At 43.7% G+C, this 7,567-nt stretch overlaps 1 non-coding gene across 1 annotated transcript; it reads left to right on the top strand.

The window, feature by feature from the left end:
• The first annotated feature begins 6,868 nt into the window (after positions 1-6,868).
• On the top strand, positions 6,869-6,942 carry TRNAT-GGU (transfer RNA threonine (anticodon GGU)). The gene has a single exon. It is a non-coding gene; the product is annotated as a tRNA-Thr (tRNA).
• The last annotated feature ends 625 nt before the right edge of the window (positions 6,943-7,567 follow it).

The following is a 7,567-nucleotide window of genomic DNA, read 5'->3' as shown; positions in this document are numbered from 1 at the left end:
AGTTGTTGAAAACCTTCGTATGGTAGCGGAGAGTGACGTCATCCTTGTATAAGTCGCCATCTGGTGGCAGCGTCAGCAGTTGTGAGCTTGGCCTAACTCAGGTCCGACCGTCCATGTACGGCCAGCTCCTCGTAGAGATAGAAGGCCCCCTGCACTGTTTGCCATAAACGTCATTCAGAATACCTAGCAAGTTTGCCACATTTTGAAATAAAGCATCCTATTACGTTTCTTCTTTTTTTGGCGTAGAATCTTCCTGATTGGCTCACAAATACCGCATAGTGATTGGATGTGGGGAATAGAAATCGCCAATTCTGAGCCCGATCATTTCTTTTCCTCACAACGATGATACTGGGCACGAGCAGGGAATTTTTTTTCCCCCTGAATATTCTGAGGGAAAATGGACTACTTACTGACGTCAAAAGCAGACTGCGGAGGTCTTCTATCTCTAGGAGGTGCTGGTACGGCCCCGTTCACGAGCTCCAAGAAAAGATTGCGAGATTCGTTACCTTTGTAGTCTAGTGGTCTAGGGCGTGGGTTAGATTCCCCGCAAAGGCAGTTGAATTGTCCTCTCTCCCCAAAAATTCATCTTCGCAGCAACCAGTTGCTAAAAACCTTCCAACGGTAGCGGAGAGTGACGTCATCGTTGTGAAAGTCATATGGCCGCCGGGACACGAGCCCGGGACCTCTTGCATACCGGGCAAGCATGCTACCATCTACATCCACTGGAGACGTGACCCTGCCTTCCTTTTTTTTTTTTTACGCACTGTGGCGTGAGGCGCTGAAGTAGGTTACATTAATAACATTTGATACAAATAATCGATTTTAATTCAGCTATCGATATAAAATCGAAATAAATAAATCGATAAATCTCTCTATCTCCTGCTGGATGTAGGATGATGATGATAATAATAATAATAAACAATGTAAAAGAAGAAAAGAGATGAACATGAGCATAAAAAATGATTTCTCTTTCGAATCTAGTACGATCGCGTGTCTGTGTGTGATTATTGGTACTGTATATTCCTCCTCCGCCATCTTGGGAACGAGAACAAGGGGTTTCCTTTTCTCAAATCAAGGATTCACCGTCTCGTGTCCGTCTGATCCGATCAAATAATAAACACACTCTGATAATACCGATAATCCGGTGGTAAAAAAGCAAACAACTACATAATTTAATCGACGGATACGCCCTGATAATCCTCTTATCTCGATTATAAGTAAGATATAATTCCGCCTTGCATACACGGCTTTGTAATCGGTAATTACCAGAAGGTGAATTCGTAAATAAGTCATTTAATAGATGGCGTGGTTCGTTTGGGGGGGGGGGGAATAGGATGCTGTCTATAACGTTTCGAGATCGTTGTCCTTTGTTAACCTATTTACGGTCACCATACCGATACCGTAATATTGCGTCCATATACCAGTGGAATAAATTCATACAAGCTCTCTCGGTTTTCTTTCCTCTCTCCTCACCCATCGTGAAACTATATGGTAACCCTATGAACCGAAGTTGTTGTTTTTTTCTATACTCCTGTTAGTGATTCCCCCCCCCCCCCCACATATAATGTATTGTTCCGGATAATTTTTCACAAAACTTCGAGGTTGCAAAACAAGAAGTGGTTCGACGGACAAACACAGATTTATTTACAGAACAGCAATTTACACGTATTTACAAGCTGATCAGAGAGCTAACAACTTTCTCGCAAAGTTTAAACACAACTGTCTTTTCATCCAGCCTCTCTCTATTCGAGCCTGCCATCTTGTGAGCGCCACACCATTCATAACCCTGGTAGAAACTTCGATAAAAAGAACATTCCACAAATTTCTATTTCCTAGTACCAGGTTTGTGGCACCACTGTCTGGTGGGGGTGGGGGGGTGTAGATCTCTCTGGAATTTTCTCTACACGCCCCCGGCCAGTTCTCCACCAATCACCCATCCTTGCGCTTAACCGAAACCGGTATCAACTCTCGTTGCCAACAGAAGATTGCGATAAAGAATTACGCCATCTATCCTCCATAGTTTGTAACAGTATACTGCATTGACATCATCATCGTGGCCCCCCCCCCGACTTCCAAGTCTATCTCCGCCTATGGAGTATTCCCACCAATAAACGATGAAATGAATGAAATTCTTGTTTTGCAAATTAAATTTGGAATCCCACGCGTTCATCAGAAAAAAAAAATCAAGTGTCTTTATGTGAGGAAAAATATCTTTTTCTAATTAATGGAACTCATGTTTCCAATTGGGAACATTGGACGTAAGAAGATTAAACAAATCTTTGCTGGACGATTGTAATGTAGCTGGACATCTTTAACCCTGTGTGTTCACGTTACTGCCAGAATGTTCTTCAAATTCAAAAACAAAAAAATAAAGTTCGTGCACCCCTTTCAAAGACGAAGCAGCGTTATAGAGAAGGAATATGAAAGATCGGCCTATTAATAAAATTTGTATCGGGGCTTGAAAGCACAACGGACAGAGACTTCCAATTCCTATCTTCTTGGAGGAGAGGATCGCTTGAATCAGGGCCGTAGTTAGACATTCCTGTGCCCTGTGCAAGAATTGGAATTTAGGTCCATTCTGGGCGCCCCCCCTTTTCCAAGTGGGCCCTGTGCGACTGCACCTGCCTAGTTACACACACACACGCGGCCATGGTTTTGAACTACCAATTCCACACAAAATAAACACACGTTTTTTTTCGGACTCAGAGAAAGAATATTTTATTTTCATTCAAGATGTGAAGAATTAAACTGCCTTCCAACACAAGACGACCAATACTTTGGTTTCCATAAACTTAAGGAAAGACTCGAATTTTTAAAAATCGAAATATTTTATTATATATTTTATATAATAATGTAGCAAATAAACATCAATTGAATATAACATTAATTCTGCATGACTGCATCAATAGGGAGACGGGAACCAGAGCGGTCATGGCTTACTCCGTTTAACGAGTCACTCCGCTTATGAGGTCATGTTTTTAGTCTCCCAAGAGTGACTTATTAACGAGGTTTGACTATATATATATATATATATATATATATATGTAAGGAGCGAAAGGGGACACGTAGGGTGAGAATGAAAAGATAAATCTACTGTACACATATTTCCTTATCTGTTAATTTTGCTGTTTTTTCCCTACTTTTCTATTTATTTTTTTTCTTCATTTTCGTCTATTTTTTTCTTTCCCCTTCTTCCTTTTTCTAATATGAGGTTAATGCTGAAGATGTCTGCTTTCGCTCCATTCGCAGCTGAAGATGTCTGCTTTCGCTCCATTCGCAATTGAAGATGTCTACTTTCGCTCCATTCGCAGCTGAAGATGTCTGCTTTCGCTCCATTCGCAATTGAAGATGTCTGCTTTCACTCCATTCGCAATTGAAGATGTCTGCTTTCGCTCCATTCGCAATTGAAGATGTCTACTTTCGCTCCATTCGCAGCTGAAGATGTCTGCTTTCGCTCCATTCGCAATTGAAGATGTCTGCTTTCACTCCATTCGCAATTGAAGATGTCTGCTTTCGCTCCATTCGCAGCTGAAGATGTCTGCTTTCGCTCCATTCGCAATTGAAGATGTCTACTTTCGCTCCATTCGCAGCTGAAGATGTCTGCTTTCGCTCCATTCGCAATTGAAGATGTCTGCTTTCACTCCATTCGCAATTGAAGATGTCTGCTTTCGCTCAATTGTGGATCCAGAGCGGGGTAGGCGATATTAATAACCGCCCCTCTTAAGAGCAGAAATATGTGGTGATACCAGCTGTGGCCCGTAAAATACGGGGCTATCAAATGAACTTGCAATTCCCCCCCCCCCCTCCCTCCCGCCGGCGCAATTCTGGATCTACACCTGGTAGACACTCACCCAGAGTGATGTGTCAGAAGAGGCCATTTATCGTTCCTCCCGAGGTTAGTCGAATTGCCCCATATTTGATACAAACCTATTACTGTGTCACTCTAATTCGGTTCTTGGGAGGGATGATCAACACCCCCCCCCCCCTCCCTCCGCTTTCTATATTCGTGTGGCCCAGGGATTTAGAGATCGATATAATTATTTTGCAGAAATTTTGTTCATTACAAATTTAGTTTTGGCTAAATATAATTCATTAAATAGAAAAGGTCTTGCTCCTTGATGAGGAGGGGGAAAAGGGCCCCCTGTATAAGACAGGAAAGGGCCACGAGAAGAAAATACGGGGCCGTGGGCTAAAAAAGGGTTGAAGAGACACTGGTCTATTGGACGCATCCGTTTCTAAATTTCTGAGAACATCCGTTCGCGTGAGATAATCACAACACTTCTAGCATGTTCCGACAGACAACTTTACATGGTTAATGGGTGACACGCTACAGTGAATCGTCACGAAACCTTCTTCCCACAACATCATCATCATTAGAATTTCTTTACTTCGAGTTTTCGCTCCTGAGGGGCTGTACAAAAATTTTTTCCGCCTTATACACATTCTAGCCTAATTTTCTTGACCCCCCCCCCCCACATTACTCAAATTAGCTGTAATAGGTTATAGCCTGCTTAGTTCCCCCCCCCCCCCGCAATAGATATGACCCTGTCTCTAAGTCACTCTTTTGGCCACTCACATGCTTTCAGTCTCTAGCACAGCCGCAACTAAGGGAGGGCAGGAGGGTCTGGTGCCCCACAGAGGCACCGACATGAAGAAAACATTGGTGGGGGGGGGGGGCTGAAAGTTGTCGTCCCGTATATACAGAACTAAAGTGCGTACGCAGGAGAGGGGGAGGGTACATTGCATTGTTTTTTTACTAAATTATTGGGTGGGCTGATATCGCCTCAGCCCCTAGGTTCCGGTGCCTATGGCGCCCCGGGTGCTGGATCAGGAAGGGCGCTGGTGGTAAAAAAAAAAAAAATGGTGGTGGCTCTTTTTGTGTTAAAAATTACGATCTCTGAAATGGGTACTGCTCCGGGCTGCCGAATGGATTTTCGTTTCTAGTTGCTGCCCTGCTCTCTAGGTCACTCTTTTGTCACTCATCTGATTGCATGCTCTCTGGGTCACTCTTTTGTTACTCATCTGATTGCATGCTCTCTGGGTCACTCTTTTGTCACTCATCTGATTGCATGCTCTTTGGGTCACTCTTTTGTCACTCATATGATCGTATGCTCTCTAGGTCACTCTTTTGTCACTCACATGATTGTACACTCTCTAAGTCACTCTTGTGATCGCTCACTGACGTGGTTACTCACCCCCTATGTTACTCCTGTGGTCGCTCACTGACGTGGTTCCTCGCTCTCTAAGTCATTCCCATGCTTACATTTTCTAGGTCACTCCCATGATTACACACACTCTCTCTCTATGTCACTCTTTCGGTCACTCACTTACCTCTCTTTGGTGATCGGACGAGAACCGGTGCTTTCAGCTATGGCCGTTGGCCTCTCACTTACCCAACACCATCTATACCAGAAAGTCTCCACACAAAGCTCGTAACATCACTGAAATTATTTCACATATAGTCATTAGATATACTGCAAAAAAAGGTAAAGATATCGCATGCGTCGGCCTGCTATATCCAATGGTTATAGACTAATGGCCGGACTAACCATTAAGCAAAATAAGCACGTGCTTAGGGCATCAGGAGGAAAAAGGGCACCACAAAAAAAAGTGGTCAAATAGCACATTGTTTTTAAATGCGCAATTTTTCTCCCAGCATCAACCATCTCTAATAGGAAATCCTGAAATTTTAAGAGCACGTGATTGTACAGTTTCAGATTTTTATTGAAAGGTTGACCACACACACAGGGCCGCATACTAAAAGAGGGCGGGGGGGGGGAGGATCTGTTCCCCCAGGCACTGGACCAGTAAGGGCGCCGAGTTTACTTTTTTTTCCGTTAAAAACTATGGGGAAGAGGTACAGACCCCCAAGCGACTGTAACTTTTTGTTTTTAGCTGCGGCCCTAAGGGTGCCATAAAAGCACAGGAACTAAGTTAATTTCGAACAAGATTGAGATTTTGCTCTATTTCCATAAAGTAATCCCAGAGCCGTCGACAGCATCATAGTCCCCCCTACCTGGCTATATATACCTGCCTACCATACAATTTGCATACTCTCTTTCCAAAATTTTTACCAGATGAAATTGTTACGAGGCATTACAGCACTCGAGACTCCCGAGCCGTGGAACGATACCTGCTTACCAATTTACACACTTATAGAGATAGATGGCTTTTCCTCAGCCCAGGATATCAAGGAAACATTTCATTTTCTGGATGTAATGCTGAATTGAACTCGGAAAGAAAAGTCATCTTGTCCCCGCCAGGGCTCGAAATCAGGCCCTCTTGCATACCGGGCAAGCATGCTACCATCTACACCACTGGAGGCATGACCCTGCCTTCCTTGTTTCACGCACTGTGGCGTGAGGTACTGAAGTAGAGACAGTAGTAGCCTGGCCGCCCGAGTGGCGCAGTGGTAAAGATGCTCGTCTTCCACTATGAAGGTTACCATCAAGGTCCATGGGTTCGAATCTGGGCATAGAACATTAGAAGCAAGTTCTTTACCTGCCGAGCCTAGGGCGACCACCGATGGATGGAGCCTTCATTTCCCACACAACTCCACTGGTTGGAAATTGCCGTATGGCGATATATAATTGCCGTATGGCGATATATGACCGGAGTTGGTGTGCGGAGTAGTAGTAGCAGCCTGGGTTCGAGTCCCGGCGGAGACAAGATGACTTTTCTTTCCGAGTTCACTTCAAGCATAATATCCAGAAAATAAAATGTTTCCTTGATATCCTGGTCTGAGAAAAAGCCATCCATCTCTAAAACCGTCCCACCTGGGGGTAATTCCTGAAGTTAAGAGAGGCTACTGATGTCTCTACTTCAGTGCCTCACGCCACAGTGTGTGAAATAAGGAAGGCAGGGTCGTGTCTCCAGTGGTGTAGATGGTAGCGTGCTTGCCTGGTATGCAAGAGGGCCTGGGTTCGAGTCCCGGTGGAGACAAGATGACTTTTCTTCCGAGTTTACCTCAGCATAATATCAAAAAAATAAAATGTTTCCTTGCACACACTTATACTAGAAAATTTTAAACAAATCTAATTGTCATGTGGGTGGGTGTTTACACCAAAATCACTTGAGTGCTTAGGGCATTCGTATGGGTTCATTCGGCCCTGGCTATGGGTGACTTCCGTGACGTCACAAGTTTCGCGCGGAAGTCTTCTGCTATACCTGGTGTTTCTTTACCGCACATCAACTCCGTTCATATATCGCCATACTGCAATTTCCAACCAGTAGAGTTGGATGGGAAATGAAGAAACGATCTATCTGTGGTCAGGCTCAGGCGTAGATCTAAATGGGGAGGGGAGGGGATGGTGCAAGAGAAATTTGAATATAATAATATTACATTCAATAAATCCGTTAAAAATTATTTGTATCAATGTTTTTGATTAAGTAACAAATTCAAGGAAACTTTGACCAAAAAAGTATAAAAAAAAACTGGGGTATTTTCTTCAAAAACAGTCGGAACGAAGAAAAAACTGTGACTGTCACTGAAAATACGGTATGGACGTATGGTCACCCTATTCACAGTGTAAAAAAAAATTACCCCTCTCAACAGCGAGCTCTAGAC

The sequence above is a fragment of the Pholcus phalangioides genome, unplaced genomic scaffold (assembly GCF_987345545.1).
Source record: "Pholcus phalangioides strain wild (caught in Gottingen) unplaced genomic scaffold, Ppha-v1.0 ptg000027l_1, whole genome shotgun sequence".
In the NCBI taxonomy this organism is placed as follows: Eukaryota; Metazoa; Arthropoda; class Arachnida; order Araneae; family Pholcidae; genus Pholcus; species Pholcus phalangioides.
This window is presented reverse-complemented; position numbering and strand designations above follow the sequence as displayed.